We start from the raw sequence: 17,491 nt of genomic DNA on the forward strand, positions 1-17,491 counted from the left end.
GGAGCTGAGCGTGCAGTGTAGACAGGACCACCCCAGGGAACTGGGAGGAGCTGAGCGTGCAGTGTAGACAGGACCACCCCAGGGAACTGGGAGGAGCTGAGCGTGCAGTGTAGACAGGACCACCATGGACAAACTGGGAAGAAAACAAACCCAGCCAATATCTGTCCCTCTCCCTCCCTCTGAACACCCTGGGCTCGATGCCCCAGCACGTGCCCCCCTCGTCTCTCCTGGAAGAGGAGCCGGTACCGGCTTTGGCTCGGAGGCCGCCTGACCCGGGGCTGTGAGACGCAGGGACCCATTATCCACTCAGTCCATTTGATCTGTTCATCAGAGTTAAATCACTTTTTGATAAGAGCCCAAAGCGTGGGGGTGGCAGCGCTCTCAGAAGCTGAGGTGGAGCCCCAGCTGGCCCACGTTTTCTGGGAACCCCTCTGGCAGGTCTCTGACACATGTGGGGCCACTGGGGGTGGGGGGAGGGGAGGTCAAAACGAGAACCTGGCCCGGGCGGGAGCCCCGGGTGGGACCTGCTGCCCCGCCCCCTCAGTGGTGCGGGCGGACGAGGTGTGGTGAAGACCCAGGCGCAGGACCAGCAGGTCCCTGGCAGGTCCTCTCTCGCAGCCCAAGTCCAGGCTCTGCTTGGCCGCCAACTCTCCCAGACCCACTGCTCTCAGAAGCTCCCCCAGCCCCCCTGCCACCTCAGGCCCCTGTGGTCAACCCACCAGAAGCCACTCCCCTGGCCCCCAAGCCTCTGGGAAGCTGTGTGACCCGCCCAGGACCCCCTATTGGCTTGGCCACCATGAGCACCGGCCTGGCATGTTGGCTACTACGAACTCCCAGCCTCCTTCCTGTCCAGAGGGCTGCGTGAGAGCCACTGTCCCAGAAACCCACGCTGCAGCACCCAGCCTGGGGAGCCACGGCCGCGCTCTGCCCAGGTACCACGGCCCGTGCCTCCAGGCGGGGCCAGCTCTGGGCACGATGGTCAGACGCTTCAGAGCTCCCTGCAGGCTCAGGCGGAGGCCAGTGCGCGGATGAGACCCGTTTGCTGAGCCTTTCCCTTTGCCCCATCTGGCCTTCCTCACTTCCTTCCTCTTGAGAGCCCTCCCTCATACGTCGTGTGGACCCGACCCTCGCCTCAGGCTCTGCACCCAGGAAGCCTGACCCTAGACCCTGCCCTTTTCGGTCTGGCTCTGCGGCCCGCGTCCCCTCCGTGGAGAGACCTCCTTCTCCCCTGTTAGGGGCCGAATTGTCTCTTCACATGTTCGTGTGTTGAAGTCCTAGCCCCAGCCCCTCCGTGTGGCTGTGTTTGGAGACAGGGTCAGTAAAGAGGTCATTGGGGTTAAATGCAGTCAGGAGGGTGGGTCGGTCCTCATCCCACGTGACTGGGGTTCTATACAAAGGGGAGACGAGGACACACACAGGGAAGACCGTGTGGGGACACAGGGAGAAGACGGCCGTCGACTCGCCAAGGAGAGAGCCCTGCAGACACCCTGACCTTGAACTTCCAGCCTCCAGGACGGGAATAGTAATGGTCTGCTGCTCAGCCCAGGGTCTGTAGAATTGTGTGCGGGCGGAGAGCAGACTCGCCCACCCACGCTGTTTATCCTTCCGCGTCCAGCTGTCCCCCCAGGTTCCCTTGAGACAGAATAAGGTGCTCATCCGGAACATTCTCGTGCCTCTCTTAATATATATGTCATTGCCATCATCACTTCCCGCGGAAGGTTTCCTTTTTTAACGTATTCCTCTGTGCATTCCGCACAGGACCTCGTAATTCTCAGCCTCTGCTGGCACGTTAAAAGCGGGCTGGGATTAAATTCCTCGACGCCCCCAGGCAGGCCGCCTTCCTCTTCCCCAGCAGACCAAGGTCAGGGGCAACCCAGATGCAATCGCAAACTGGCACGGCGCAGGACGAGATCCTGGCCGGGCCTCAAACGCCGGCTCCATTCAGGTGGCCCTGGGGACAGCGCCTGGGAACTTAAATTTCTTCCCCTACAGCTGAAGCCTTCCCAGGAAGTCGCTGACTGCACACACTTCGCCCAAAAGATTACAGGCGAAACCCAGCACCAAGGCGGTCTTGGTTCCCCGCGGGGCCCCCTAACCTGCAGGGCCGGCGTGCCCTGAGATCCCCCCCGCCCCCCCTCCGGGAGCGAGGCTGCTGGGGGTCCCCTCACCCACAGGTCAATTGTCCGATCGCGCTGGGCCAGAGCTATCTGCCCGCCAGACAGCCTATCTACGTGTCAGCCTCGGCGGCCATCCTCCAAGATGCTGGGGTTTTTTCTTCCTCGTTGAAATGGATCTTTTGAGAGTCAGTCAAGAGGAAAGAATGTGGAAGGATGGAGTGCAGTGGGTGCCTCGGTGAATGAGGCCCTTGATGATCCGGGGAACATTGCAGGCGGGACCCGCTCTCACCGCACACTTCCTTCGTTTCCTATAAATCTCGCTGTCAGAGAAACTCCCCGTTTGTTTTCTCAGAGAAGGGGGAGGGAGCGTCCAGCGCGCGGCGCGTCCACCCCAGCGTTCCCCATTGTGGAGGGCGCGGTTTTGAAGGGAGTGAGAGTGCAGGGTTCTCCGGCCCCCCGCGCCCTGAGAATCCTGAGAGCTGCTTTGCATAAGCTGCCTGTCGGGCAGAAGGGAAATGCAAATACCATAGGATGGATTAGGACTGCCCGGCCCTCGCCTGTGGACAATGGACTTCTCGCCAGACCCAACATCAGCGACAGCCAGGTTGCCTTTTTAAAAGGACTTTTGTGCATTTTTCTCCCTCGTAGGATTTAGGAGTCCCGTAAAAGACTTCAAAAGTGTTTGGAGCGGATATTCAGAAGAAACGAGACCCTTTTTTTTTTTTTTTCATTTTTCCCCAGTGTGGCTGCCTTTGTAATAACAGTCTTCTTATGTGCTGGAAACTTATGTAACTTAAGATGAAACGACATTTTATAGCCTCCTGGCAGCATGACGGGAACCGAGCAGCGTACCTGGGGCTCCCGGTGCCAGGGGGTGAGGGAGGGGTCCCGTTTGGGGCCATGGGAAAGGGGCTCCTTGGGACCCACCTCCTGCTTTGGGCTATTCCATACGACGGCTTTTCCTAAAGGCATGTAAAAAAAAATACCTCGGTCACGGTGATGAGAGAATGAGATAGCACCGTGGTCTCAAGACCCACTGAGGGTTTGCCCAAGAATTCCTTAAGTAAATGGTTTCTGAGCAGATTTGTTTAAATGCCTGCGTCCCTCTCTGATTTGGAGACATTCAAACAAACCGGGCACGCAGGGGCTGGAGAGAGAAAAGCCCGGATCACAGGCTCTTAACTAAGCGCGTCGGCTCGTCTTAATGGGCCTCAGATGACCCAGCTAAGAAATGGGTCTAATTACACCCACTGCGTCAGGCCGTTTTGAAGTTTAATTAACGCCCGAAAATGCTTTGCGATCCTCGGGTGAGCACAGACCGCACGCACAGAGTGTTATTACGGGATCCAATGGCCCGCCTTCCTTCCCGCGATCAGATGCTGGGGCTCCGTCTGAACTTTGTCCCTTCCAGCCACGGGGGTTCCTGGGAGGTCCCTCTGTCCCCGACACCTGCCTCCCAGCCCGCGTACAGTCCCTGATGTCCACGGGCCTCGGCTCCGTGGTCCTCAGCCCGAGCCCACTCCCGAGCTGCCCCATTTCCAGGAAGGAAAAGCATCGCTTTGCCGTCTGCTCCGGACGTGTGTCCATTTCTCCATCGTCACCCGTATCATTTGGGGGCGGCCGTGGTACCCACCCCGCCTGGCTCGGTTTGCCCACGTCACAATGGTCTTTCTTAGTGACCAGCCAGGGAGAGGGCTGGGCCATTCCCTTTGCCCCATCCTGCCCCATCGCCTCCCATTATTCTCTCCTGTGATGACAAAGCAGACGGACCTGACTGGAGGCAGCTGATGGGGTCTCTAATAAAGGAGTTAGGGGAGGCAGGCCGTTGGGGGTTGCCTTTTGATCTGCCATCGTGGAGACCTGGGTGGGTTTCCTGCCTGGATCGTGCGCCCCGGGCCAGGAAAACGGGTGGAGGATCCTGTGTGGTCTGAAGCTCCCGGGCTGGCGGAGGACGTGAGGTTGGCGGATAATCCCGCTAAGCCATTTTCTCAGGGGTATTATGTGAAATGGAATGATTTTCATTTCCAGCCACCACTGAATGGGCTGGAAGGAAAGTGACGCTCACCTCCCTCGTGTGGTCTCGGGCTGTCCCTGCGGCCCGGGTCGCGTCACCCCCGACGGTCACTCGGTTCCCTCCTTTGTCGCACTCAGAGCTCCACACAGATGCCCCTGCGGTCCCGTCGCTCTGCCCACCATCACTCGCCATCTCTCGCCTAGCGCCATGTCACCCCGGTGCGCGCGGTCTCCCGCTCGAGGGCGCGGTGTCCACGGGGCGGGGGCGGGGCTGTGTCGGGTCCATTGCCGTTTCCCCCGCCCTGTGATGCCGCCTCATGCATCATGAGAACGAGAAACGGCGTCAGAGGACTGGCCTCCGCTCCCGGGGCCCAGAGCACGCGCCATCCCTCTGAGCTCGGGGTCCTCGGAAAGTGGACACAGAAGCGAATGCTGAGGCGCGAGTCCCGCGTGGAGGCGAGTGGCCTGGGGGCCGGGGAGCAGGACAGGACAGGCGGGGAGGCTACAGGGATGTGGTATCGGATCCGCGACTGCTGTGGTCGCCGCGTGCTCCAAGGTGCTCCCGGGAGCCTGTGGCACGCGTTCCAGGACCTTCCTCTGGAGAGGGGGGCGGGTCAGTGCCGCCGGGGTGTGTCCCGGCCACCCTCCACTGGACAGAGCCAGCCCACAGATGTTGACGTCCTAGCACCGCCAGATCGCGGTGTGTGAGTGCCAAGCGCGTGCCCACAGGGGTCCTCAGAGAAGCCCGAGGCGGGACGGCGAGGCCGGGCAGCGTGCACCTGCCACGAGGCGCGCGGTGTGTGACGCCGACTGTGTCACTCCCGCTTCCGGCCTTTGCTCTTGACTCCATGACTTTCTACCTTTGGGGACACAGCCCCAGAGAACGGCCACTGTTTGGGTGCATTCGCCACACGGGGCGAATGGAAGGAAGGCGGGTCCCCAATTCTGCTGGGTGTCCCCCCTCAGCTGGGTCTTTGAGAGGCCGCGCCAGCGTTCCCTCAGGCTGGCTGCTCCTGCTGATGGGGGTGCGGGACAGAGCTCAGGTCCCCGCTGGGTGCTGTGTCCCCCAGCTGTGAGCCGAGTTCTTGGTCCAGGCGAGTGGCAGCTTCTGTCCGCCCTGCGATGGACGCAGAGCACTGGACAGTGTCCCTCCCGGGGTCGAAGGGGTCCGATGTAATCGCTCATCACTAAGTGTGGGCTGGTGCCCCCAGGAGTGGGCCCTAGACAAGCTCCCTGGTGTGTCTGCTGCTGAAAGGCTGGGGAGTGGCCGGAGAAAGACTGGCTGCCCCGCCCCGCCTGCAGGACCAGCTGCCCCACCCACCGGGTCGCTGAGAGCCTGCCTGTGGGACAGGCCGTCTGGTGGCATCGAAGACCCACACGCTCTCTGCCTCTCCTGCAGGTCCAGCACCTGAGCTCCAGGCTAACGCGCCGCTGACCCAAGTTCATTCCTCCAGGCTCCCCTCCAATCAGCCAAGCCATCTGTTCACGTCCAGGAGCCGTAACCTCTTACTCCGGGACACCTCTCTCTCGGGCAAGTGGATGACCCGGGATGCTGCCTGAGGGACAGGGCCACCCCTCACTTAGCAGATATTGAAAACAGTCCAGGGAGCCCATGTGATCGATGTATCAGGCCGGCGTGGTCTGCGGGTCAGGGTGACTCTGGTCCCTGTGGGGTATCTTGCTGGCCCGCCCTCTCCTTGAACTCACCTCTCTACCTTCCTCCCGGGGACTCTTACCCTCCTGTAGGTTCCAACTGCGCTTGAGGGGACACCCCCACACCCCAAATAGGACCGTCCTCTCCTCTATCTCTTGATCGTTTTCCATTGTTTTGTGACGATTGTGTAGGAGTCCAGGTCCCACCGGCCGGAAGCCGGTACCGCCCAGCCCAGCCCAGGACGCAGGAAGGTGCAGGAAGTCGCTCTCAGGTGGGCGCCTGACTCAGGTTGCCGGGGACTGTGGCCCAGGGCACGGGACAGACAGGAGAGGGGCCGGGAGCATCGGGAGGGCCCCTGAGTGGGGCAGGAGAGGCAGCAGACACCCCCCCCCCCCCCAGCCCGGCCCCTCTGAGGTCTCAGGCCAGAAGCACAGGGTCCCAAGGATGGACCTACCTTTGAAATCTTCAAAGCTACGAAAGTAAGACAAAAAGGAAGCTCGGAACGCCCATGCTCTCCTCTCCACCACACACCCCTCAATCAATCAAACCCCGCAGGCGTCTCTCCCCCCTACCCCCCCCAGGGCAGGGTGAGGGCCCAGCCGGCCTGGCTGGCTGCAAGTGGAAACTTTGCTGAGGCGGGATGCTGCGGTCTGCTGACCAGACCGAGCCCTTTTGCAAATTGGCAGGTGGAATTCGCCCTGTGAAGATAAAAGGCTTGATGTGGGGGTTTGAAAGGTTGGTTGGATGTTTTTATTAAGTGCAAAAACAAGAGGCGGGGCGGAGAGAAAAATTGACTTAATAAAAATTTTACTGAATTAAGTCAGAAACAATGGTAGTATTTGAAAGTAACCACTTCCATTGAGGTTTTTATAACACGTTTTACAAGCTGTTTCTTTTCCTTTATTTTTATTTTTTTCTGTTTTAAAACTTGCTCAGTGAGGAGCCTTCTAAATTGCTGTTCACCACATAATTTTCAATTCCTGAACCACGATTTTCCCTGCGCTGGGGGGGGTGGGGGGACATGCGGGCGGGGGGGGGGGGGAGGCCGCATCTCCGCATTCACAGACGGCAGGCAGGCCACCTCCTGAAGGGCAGCTTCCACAATGTTCTGCTGGGGTTCATCAGTCGCATCTGCAGAAGCCGTTCCCCGGAACCGCACTCCCACGGGTGCAGGGGCCTCGGATGGGGGACCCCATGCTGTTCACCCTTCTAATTACCCAGGGGCCCATCTCCTGTCTCTTAACCCAAACATGTGGAGGTGGAGTGCGAAAAATCCCATCTGTGGCAATGAGATGTTTGAGACCAAAGCAGAGTCTATGGACTGAATGTGTGTGTCCCCCCAAATTCCTATGTTGAAACCTAGCCCCCCGCGGTGATGGTGTTAGGAGGTGTGGCCTGTGGGAGATGAGGAGGCCCTGAGGGTGGGGGCCACCGTGCCTGGGATCAGAAAGACAGAAAGGTCCAGGTGCTGAGGGGGGAGGGTCCAGACAGACTTGGAAGGTCTCGTTGGAAGGACCTGCTGACACTTGGACCTGGGGCTTGAGGGGACCAGGCCAGTGAAGGATGGCTGCAAGCTTCGGGGCTTGAACTGGAGAAATGGACTTCCCCCCACCAGGATGGGGGGCCCGCGGGGGAGGAGGGAGTGAGGGGAGGCGGGGAGGAAGTCAGGAGTCGAGGACGCCTTTGGGGTGTTTCAGAAACGTTAAGCCTGGACGTGAGCTGGTGGCCAGGCAGATGCCATAAATGAGAGTGGGGACTGGCTGGACAGACCAGCCTGGGAGTGACCAGCGTCCAACTGGCATCCACAGCCCTGGGCGGGGATGGGCATCGCCGGAACGAAGACGAGATGCGAGGATGGTCCAGGGAAATGTCGGTGAGCTTCATTCCTGTCGCACCAGCGGGAGATGTGGGGAGGCTTACTCACTTCTGGGATGGGAGGGAGGCCGCCTGTCTTTGGCCCATCTGGGTCACCAGGTGCCACCCCCCAGAGGGTGCTGTGAGGGCCCAGGGCCCGGGTCTTTCCCACTCTCAAAATGCCCGTGTAGCCTGCTGGGTCCGGCCCCTGATGCAAACCTGAGCCTCCCCTGGCGCTGGAGCACGTCATCACTTTGCAAAAACCAAGGAATTAACCCTCCCGTGGGGTCCGGAAGCCCTTCCCCACCCAGGGACTTGCCTGCCCTCCGTAAGGAGAATGGCCCTCATTCCTGCGGGTCCCTTTAGAACAGCCAGGCGCAGCCATCACGCCGTTAACTTTCCACAGACGCTTGCCCACCTGCCCGCACTGTGGGAAAGTCGGTCCTTCAAGGAATAATCACTCCTCCATTCAGAAAACCAGTTTAAGTATATGAGACGGGGTGCACGGTAGGAGGAGGGTGCACGTAGACTTTTGAGTCCCACCGGAAAGAAGAGGAAAACCGTGTCGGTGAGCTTCAACCAGAGACACGGCCAGGCACCCGCGCACAGGGGGAAACGCTGCGAAATCCAGCCACGCCTGGTCTGGCGCTCGTCACCAGCAATGCACACCTGCCCGTGAGTGCGCGGGTGTCCACACCTTAAAAACTAAAATTACAAATACTTTTAAACTTGTACATAAACGCCGAGAAAAGTCTGGAAAGACCGACAAAACAATATGACCATTCCCAGCTGGAAGGGATGTTGCAGGGTTGGGTTGTTCTTGTTTTTGCTCATTTTTATTTCCCATGATAAACATGAATTACGTATCTGAGGAGAAAACACACTTTTTTTTTTCTAGATTTATTTTAACAAGCTAGAAGAAAATAGAATAACCTTTTCCCCATCTGTGGGAAGGAAACAAATTCTGACTAAAGACATGGAAACATCTCATTGGAGGAGTTCGAGGATGTAAAAAAAGAAAATTAAACCCATCACATGCGTGATAGAATACGAAAAGGGCAGCGGCGACGGGCAAATGTGCAATAGATGCAACTAAAAGCCAACTCCCCGTGGAGATGAAGTATTACCATAAAACATACAAGATCCGCATCCAGTTTCAACTTCCTAAGTGGTCAGAGAGGAAGAAGGAAATACAATTGGTACACCAGAAAATTTGGGTAACAAATCATCGCATGGAAAAAGGCAAAGCTTCTTCACTAGCAATTAAAGAAAGAAACACTAAATAATATGAGTAGTGTGTCCTCCCCCCGGCTTCCGCCCAATCCAGCTGCAAAATAAGACCCTGGCGGGGCTGGGGGGGGGAGCGGGGGGAGACAGTACTTTCCCACATGGCTGGAGGAGCTGCCACAGTCTGGTTCTGTCTGGCGAGTTTTCTAACAGCCGTTTCGTTTTATTAAAGAGAAAAAGACAACTATTTATACTTTCTAATAGACAACAGTTATCAATAGATGTGACATCAAAAGTGTTCTGTTTGCAAGCCAGCATGTTTCTAGCCTGCAGGACTTCTCGGTACCTTTGCAAACGTGCCCTAGGAATCTCCCAAGTACACAGTCTTTGCCCAACTCATTTGACCTCGGAATCTTCTTTCCTGATAACTTTAGGAACATCTCACAGAGCACCAGGCGACTGGGAACCAGGCTGAGATGAAGAGAAATATTCCGTGTGAAGCTGCTATTTGTAAAAGCGAAAACCGGGCCGCCCTGAGTGTTCCACAGCCTGGGAAAAGTCATCCAAGCAGCTGTGTTCAGTGAGAACCCCTTGAAGGCAGTCCCTCTAGTCTGCCGGTTAGAAACGCAGGCGGTTGGGACTTCATGTTGAGGTCATGGAGCCCCGTGACTCCCCACTCGAGTCCCACTTCCTTGGTGGCCATGGCTCAGGGAGTCCCTGTTTCATTGAGAAAACCAACCGGCTGCTTTATCATCCCGTCCAGAGATGGTATCTGAAATCACACGGCCTGTGGCAGCGAGCCCGGAAAGCACGCTGGGGCTGGACGTTGGGTGTCGGTGACCTTCAGGAAGGGGGGGCACGGGCCCCGCTGGTGGCGGCAGCTCCGCTAGCTGGCCCTGCTCAGCTCTTAGCTCCTCAGGGTCAGAATGTGAGCCAGTGAACTCATTCCCGTCTTATTCCGCCCCATGTTCTGCCGGTTTACTGGCCTGCAGTTTCCTAGTAAGCGCTCCTGTTTGAAAATGTCCAATCTTCTCCCAGCAAATGAAGGGGAACAGGGATTCGCCCCACTTTGGTCACAGTGAGGGAGGAAAGGTTGAACCAAAGAAAGAGAAATAAAACCAGAGCACTGAAGGCGATATATACACTGAGTGGCCAGATTATTATGATCTCTGAACGCATAATAATCTGGCCACTCAGTGTATATCCTATATAATAAAAGGCTAATATGCAAATTGTCCCCTCGACCAGGAGTTTGACCAGCAGGCAGCAGGCTGGCCAACCGCTCATGTCCCCTCCCCCTGGCCAGGCTAGCCGGACCCCACCCATGCACGAATTCATGCACTGGGCCTCTAATATATATTATATATATATATATATTATATATATACTGAGTGGCCAGATTATTATGCATTCAGAGATCATAATAATCTGGCCACTCATTGTAGACGCCAAAGGATGTCATATGTTCACAAGGACAATGGTGGTGAATGCAGGCCCGGGGACGCTCCGGGACACAGAGAGTGTGGGGACCCACGGCTGTGCGTATTGATTCTTCCTCCCATCCCTCCCGCGCCCCATCCAAGCATCTAACCCATCCTCCCAATTTTCCCAACACACACACACACACACACACACACACACACGCAGTCTGTCTTCTCAGTAGCCTGATCTTGGTGATTTGGGAAGCAAGAGAAATATAAAAAGTGGTCACTAGCCAAAAAGACCCTCCTGTGACAAACCTCTGACCTGGAGTGGCCCGGCTCTCCAAGCCAAAAACACGTCTTTCACACCTTCGTCCCATTCATCCCTTCGTTCCGTGTCTGTGCGAAGGCCCCACTGTGTGTCAGGCGCCAAGGGAGGATAAGGGTGCTTGCCCTCCTGCCTCCCAGAGCTCACAGTCTGGGACACGGACAGACTCAAACACGGATGTCTAGCAAAAGCGGCTCTTGAGCCAGCCGTGTGCATTTGGAATAGATGGCAGACAGGACGAGGATCTGTACTTCCCAGTTTCCAGAGCCGGCCTGGGAAACGCAGCCTTCCCCGCCTTCCCCGCCGTCCCCACCTCAGGAGCCGTCCCCACCTCAGGAGCCGAGCGCTTGCTGTGCCAGCTTTGGTGGCTGCCTTGGGGGCCGGCTCAGCATCTGGTCCCAAGTGGAGGTTTGTAAGTTTATCACATTAACTGTGCCCGATCCCCGAGTCCAAATTACAGGCCAAAGCCACAAAACGGTCTCCCAATCAGAGGCCTCTTACCGACCGCCCCCACAAACACCCATTCCCCTTAATCAGGGCCGGCGGGAGGGGCGAGCGCACTCTCCCCAGCGAGCACGCTCGTTTTTCCGATTTCGCGAGGTTCCTCGGCAGTCTCCCTCCGATTCTCCTGCTCGTGTTCTTTTGGGGAGCTTTGGCGCCCCGCGGCCAGAATTTCAGGGCCCAAGAACAACTGACAAGTGCCGAGCCTCCTTCTCCCAAGGCCCCGGGTCTGGCGCACCGTGCGTCCTCATCGTTTCCAAAGAGCTGCCTTTGCAGGCGGACCCCCCTTCCCCTCGCATCCCGGCTCCCCATCAGGACTCCGGGCACGTTCTCCTAACTCCACAGACTCCCAGCGAGAAGTCTTCCCTGGCATCTCCCTCCCGTGAGCTCTGGGCAGGCCAGGATGGTGGTGAGGGGACCGAGTGCCCTTGACTGAAGAGAAGGCTGACCCGGTGAGGGGCACCGGAGGTGGGGCGGGGATTGAGCTCCCAAACCGACTAAGGAGTGTGAGCGTCTTTGGTTTTCTGAGGCCCTGGTTCTAGCTCTGGGCTTCTGGTGGCTGGGACAGAGGAGACACACCCGAGGGCCACAGGCCCACCCCCACCTCCCCCCACCCCGTCCCCCAAGGCCCGGGCAAGTGAGGAGCCCTCCGCTCCGGTGAGGCGGCCTCTGGGGGCTCTGCAGGCCAGACAGGGAGCCGGGGAGAGGAGGAAATCAGGAGATAAGTCTAAGATTTTCTCTTGTCACTGGTACAGGTCAGAGTCCTGGGTTGCTGGGATACTGAAGGTGCAGGTGTATTCAGTGAAAGTCAGAGCTAATGCACCCCGCCCCCCCGCCCCATGCCTGTGCCCAGGACCCCAGGAACCACCACTCTCCCCCATCGTCAAAGCACACTGACCTACACAAGCTAATTAGGACAATGTGTCCATCCTGTCGAGTTTCTCAACTCACAGAAAAAAACAAACAAACACATTTCTTATGCATAATTGTCTGTGGTTCCAGACATGAGACCTCCCTGTGGAAGGAATGAGAGAAAAGATCAAAGGGAAAAAAGAACAGGAGGAGGAAGAGAAGGGCAGGGTAGGGCAGGGGGAGTGAAGCGGCTGAGATGTCCTCATCGAAAGTGTCGGTCTGTCCTGGCCTCCTGGGTCCCGGAGAATAAACCCCACAAGGTTCTCCCTCAGCTGGAGCACCCGCTCAAGCCGAACCCCGCTTTGCAAGAGAAATGGAAGGTTCCATGCAAAAACTACCGTTATTCTAGCAGGCAGAACGCGGGCACGACCCACGTGTCCACCGACTGATGGATGGATGCATAAAATGTGGTCCGGCGGCACAGTGGAATATTACTCGGCCGTGAAAAGGAATGGACTGCGGACACGTGCACAAAACACGGATGAACCTTGAAAACATTCTGCTAAGGGAAGAAGCCAGTCACAAGAGGCCCATGTTGTAGGGGAACATTTAAATGAAGGGTCCAAAGCAGATAAATCCACAGACAGACTGCCGATGGGGGCGGGGTTCTTTTGGGGATGATGAAAATGTTCCAAAACTGATAACGGTGGTGGTTGTACAGCTTTATACTAAAACCCTGACTTGTGCACTTTCAGTGCGTGAACTTCATAGTGTATAAATTATATTCCAACACAGCTGTGCTTTCTTTTTAAAGGTGAACCCTGCAATTTCTAGGTGCTTTGTAATCTGCCTTTCCCCCCTGGGTTTTAGAATGAGACAGCCAGAAGGCAGCCCAGCTCTGTGGGCCTCCATTTCCCCATCTGTGAAATGGGAACCTGGTGGCTGTCCTCGGGCCGCTGGGAAGATGAGTCAGGTACCACCTGTGAAGATGCTGTGCCGGTCGGAGGTCTCCGAAAGCAGGGTCACGTGATCGCCCCCGTCAGCATCACTGCTGGTGTCTGCCCTGAGCAGCCTGGGTGGACCAGGAGGGGCTGCTTCCCAGGGTGAACTCCTGACTTTCTTTTCTCCCCCTGCCTGCCTCGCCCGCCGGCCTCCTGGCCTTTTGACCTCCCCCCGAGACTCCCCCTCCGCCCCTGCCTGGAACTCTTACCTTCCTCACCACCGTCCTTATCTTTCATCTCCTCTTTCCAAACAGCCTCTATTACCCTGAAACTTGCCTGGGAATTCGTTAGTGGGTGGATTCTGAGCTTGGTCTAATCAGCCAAGGAACCAAAGGGCAGGAGAAGGAGTGGGTGAGGCCCGGGAGGGGGCCGCCCTCTGGAAGAGCCCAGGTTCATCTCCCCAAGAGCTGCTCTGAGCTGCTCCCGGGCTCCCCACCCTGCTCTCTGCCCCCCGTGGCCCTGAGGCTTCCTTCCTGCCGCTGTCAATTGGCCTGGGAAGTGACAAAAGGGACGCTGAGACCACTGTTGTTCAAGAAGCACACGGGAAACAGCCCTCTCCCCCAGGACCAACTTGAAAGGAAACCCTTGGAGATCTCTCCTGTGGCTGGAAGTGCAGAAACTGGGCACAACAGCCCTGCTTGTCTGTGTCGATCTCATTGGCAGTGATGTAAGCTTTTTATTTGTTTGTTTTTTAAATGGCGAGATATGTTGGTTGTGACTTAATGAAGCCACAGTTTCAGAGTGTGGGATCGATGCTGGCTCTTTGCTAACTCGCAGGACTTCCTCTTCGCGGGACTTAACCTACGCCACGCCGTCTCATCTCCGTGAAGACCTGTGAGGTCAGGATCATCGTCTCCATCTGACAGGCGAGGAGGCTGAGGCTGGAGAGGGGCCGGCCACACGGAGAGCAGGTGCAGAGCTGGGAGTCGAGCCTACAGTTCCAGAGCCCACCCTCCCGAGGGCTTCCCACTTCAAACCCTAGAAATGATTCGAAGCCGCTGCGCCTTCGGCGTGTCCACCTCCTCGCCGCCTCCACCCTGACCTGTCAGTTTCCACCCTTCCTCCTTCTCGGGTGAGGGCCTCCCTGTGCGCCTCCTCGGAACTCTGCTGGCGGCCGGGACAGAGAGGAGACTCACAGAGAAGTTCCAGGGAAGATGGAGGCAGAGGCAGGAGTGAGGCAGCCACAGGCGGGGCACCTGGAGCCCCCAGGAGATGAGGGGGGCAAGGAACGGCCCTCCCTGGCTCCAGCGGAACACACCCCGCAGGCATTTTGCTTGAAAGCTTTCCAGCTGGTGCTTCCAGCTTCGTCTGTGGGTTAGAAGATGACTAGACAACTCAGTCAAAAGGGGCCAAGGACAATGGATGCCCACCTTCCGGGGGCACAGAGGGTGCCCTCCAGGCTGGGGGTCCAGGAGCCCTCTCTCCCCAAGAGGCTGCAGCGGTACCTACTGCTGAAACCAGCCTCCAGGCCCCCTCCCCGCCTCTCACTGCAGTGGGACCCCGAGGGCAGGCTGTGGGTGTCCACGCTGTGGGCTGACAGGAGCTTCTTGACAGAGACCCCTCTTTGCATCCAGCCTTGCCAGTGGCCCACACCCTGAGCCGGTTTCACCTGTGGCGGCCTCCCCTCTTCCACTGAGCGGAGAGCGGCTCCTTTTATGCAGAGGAGCGGCACTGGGCCCCGTCCACCCAGAGGCCTGAGCAGGGCCTGACACTCTGGCCCTCTCTGACCTGGCAGAAACCGTCCCTTTCATATCTGTCCCTCACGCTTTCATTGACACTGAGGCCTTAATTAATATGCTTCCTTTTTATTTTTATTTTTTTGAACATATCAAGATTTTATTGTCAGATAATAAAAGAAAATATGACGCTCAGAACTGGATCACTTGACCCTTTCTCTCCTTATCTCCTCCCGGTTCACAATGCTCGCATCTCTTAACAGCCAGCATCCTCGTAGATCTGCCGTTGGGCTCAACGCAGTCAAGCCTCGGCACAATCTTCTTTGTCGTTTTAGCCTTTTTCCGGAAAATAGGCTTAGTCTGCCCACCACGGCCACTCTGCCTCCTGTCACAGCGCCGCTTCCCCTGCGCACACAGAGATCCTTGCCCTTCTCATACGTGTTACTCTGTGGGGTTGATGCTTGCCACATTTCTTACAGAAAGTTCGGCGGGTCTTAGGAACGTTCACCATGCTTGTGAGCGCTATCAGCAGGGAAAACAATATGCTTCCTTTTTAAATCAAGAGTTTGACTTGGGCAGGATGAGAAGGAAGAAGAGAAGATTCCTGGTCAAACCTTTTAAAAATGTATTTGTACGTATATTCTAGGATTTATATCTCACCTGTAGACAGCTCAAGGTAAGTCAGCAAATAAAAGTGAGTTTCTAGACTAGGAAGCCATGTTGTGAATTCTCTTTCTAAATAAAAACTGAAATGTTTCATTAATTCCACACCCAGCGTCCATCACATGGCCTTCATTCTGCACAAGAACACATACGTGAGTGGGTGGACCTAACTGGTCTTGGCAAACGCCAGACACAGCGCTGCCCGCTTCACACCTGTTCCCCCCACTCCTCTTCTCCTCGGCCTCGGGATGAGCACAGTCACACCCCTTTCGCAGATGGGGCCAGCGGTCCGCCCCAGGCTGCACGCTGCGGGCAGGGGGCCATCTGTGTGTGACACTCTTGTGCAGTCTCCCAAGCGTGGCTGCAAGCTCCCTGGCAGCTGGAGGAAGTGGCTTGCTTTTACGAGTTCTTGAAAAGGGAGATTATTATCCTGATCAGCTTGAAAGGACCCAGGACACAGAGGGAGGCACAGCCCAGCCATTCAGGGTGCGGGTCTGACAGGCGGCTCATCACGGCTGCCAAGGCCGTGACTGGACAAGGTGACTGTGCCTCAGTTCCCTCACCCGTTAGGTGCGTGGAGGGAGAGGCTGTTCTGAAGATTAAGTGATGACGGTGACTAGGGGCTTTCTGGGGGAGGGAGGATCACCTTGCAGGAGAAATGAGGAGCTGAGGATGGGGACATGAGTGCAGGCTTTTTCTCCAAACCTGCAGGAGTTCAGAGCAAAAGGGCAGCTCCCTTACACCACTGGGGCGGGGAGGGTGGGCTGTCACCAGGATGGGCTGGTCTACAGCGTGTTCCCAGCAGCCTTTTCTGTCCACATCCCCTCGCCTGCCTCCACGGGATGGCGGCCAGCGCTCTGTCCAGGCCGGGATTCTGAGAGGTGACCCAGCCAAGCCTGGGGGGTCACGGTGAGCCCCGGGAGGCAAAGGGCAGGCATCCTGCTAGTTAAGGTCAGGTGCTCAGAACGCCCTGAGGAAGGAACCTGCAGGACTTTTTTTTTTTTTTCAGTTGTGGCGGCTAACAAATATTTTCCTCTGCACTGAGCACCCCCTGCATTCCGCACCCCTAGCACACCACTGGACCGAGACACGAATTGATCTTAATTAAGAAAGAAAAGAGAAAGAAACTATCCGGCAGCTGCAGCTCCTCTCCTGCCCTGTCCCTGCTGGGAAGTCATAATGGTCACTGGTCCGGTTCGGTCACGTTCCTCAGATGGACAGTCACCCTATTCCGGACAGCGGGGGGCCTGAGCACCCTTCCAGCCTGTCTTTACAGAGATGTGTCATGGCATCGGCAGTGCTACTCTCCTTATTACGTAAAAAGGCAACCCTATCTGTACTGCGGGAGAGGGCCGGCGGGGCACCTCGCTGGACCCTGTGTCCTGTCCTGCATGCTGGGAGGTCCGTTGCGCTCCGGGGCCGCGAGTGCGCGCCTTCTCCAAGCCTTACGGTAGCGCAGCGCGCGGAGCAACCACGTGGCGGCAGAGCCGAGGCCAGGCGGGAATGCGTGGAATGCGGGGCGCAGCCCGCGCTGCTCCGGAGCCAAGGCCTGGGTTCCCGCAGCGTAGGCTCCCACCTTCCCTGTCTTCCCAGCCCGGCCGCACCCCTGCCCCAGGCCCGGACACCCAGGCCCGCTAGGGCAGGTCGAGCCCCAAAAGAGCGGCGAGGTTTAGGGACGGAGAGCGGCCCGTCCAACCGCTCAAACCCCACGCACCCAGACCTCCCCAGGGGGTCCAAACCTGTGTCCTGCCGCCAGGCCCGACCGCGTTAGGCCGAGGGAACCTTAGGGAGGGGTGCAGGGCGTTAGGTGTGGAACCTCTTCACTCGCCTGAAAAAGTCCCTCCGCCACCCCTCCTGGCAAATGTCCAGAGCCCCCAGAACTCAGAGGGTCCCCTCCATCCACCCACCCCCAGGGCCATGATGAAGGAAGGAAACCTTTCAAGGGCAGAACAAAGCCGACTTGAAGGCACGAGGATGCGGGGTCCTCCCCGCAGTCTCCCATAAAAAGCGAGGGTGGGGGCCGAGTGACAAGTCCTAGAGGTGAGGGAAGGGGCCTCCAGTCCTTCGTGGGCGGCGGGCACGCCGCGGGGGTCGGGGAAGGCTTTAGACCCGGTCCTCCTGCGCCTTGGTCCGAGGCAGGGGTCTGCTCAGCCCGGGATGGGGCGCCGTTGGTTGGCCACGGGA

At 57.5% G+C, this 17,491-nt stretch overlaps 1 pseudogene across 1 annotated transcript; it reads right to left on the minus strand.

Annotated features, from left to right (window-relative positions):
• Nucleotides 1-14,836: 14,836 nt before the first annotated feature.
• Nucleotides 14,837-15,155, minus strand: LOC307110327 (large ribosomal subunit protein eL42-like; annotated as a pseudogene). Its single transcript has one exon. The product of its transcript is annotated as a large ribosomal subunit protein eL42-like (transcript).
• Nucleotides 15,156-17,491: the final 2,336 nt, after the last annotated feature.

The sequence above is a fragment of the Cnephaeus nilssonii genome (genome assembly GCF_951640355.1).
Source record: "Cnephaeus nilssonii genome assembly, chromosome: 13".
NCBI lineage: Eukaryota > Metazoa > Chordata > Mammalia > Chiroptera > Vespertilionidae > Cnephaeus > Cnephaeus nilssonii.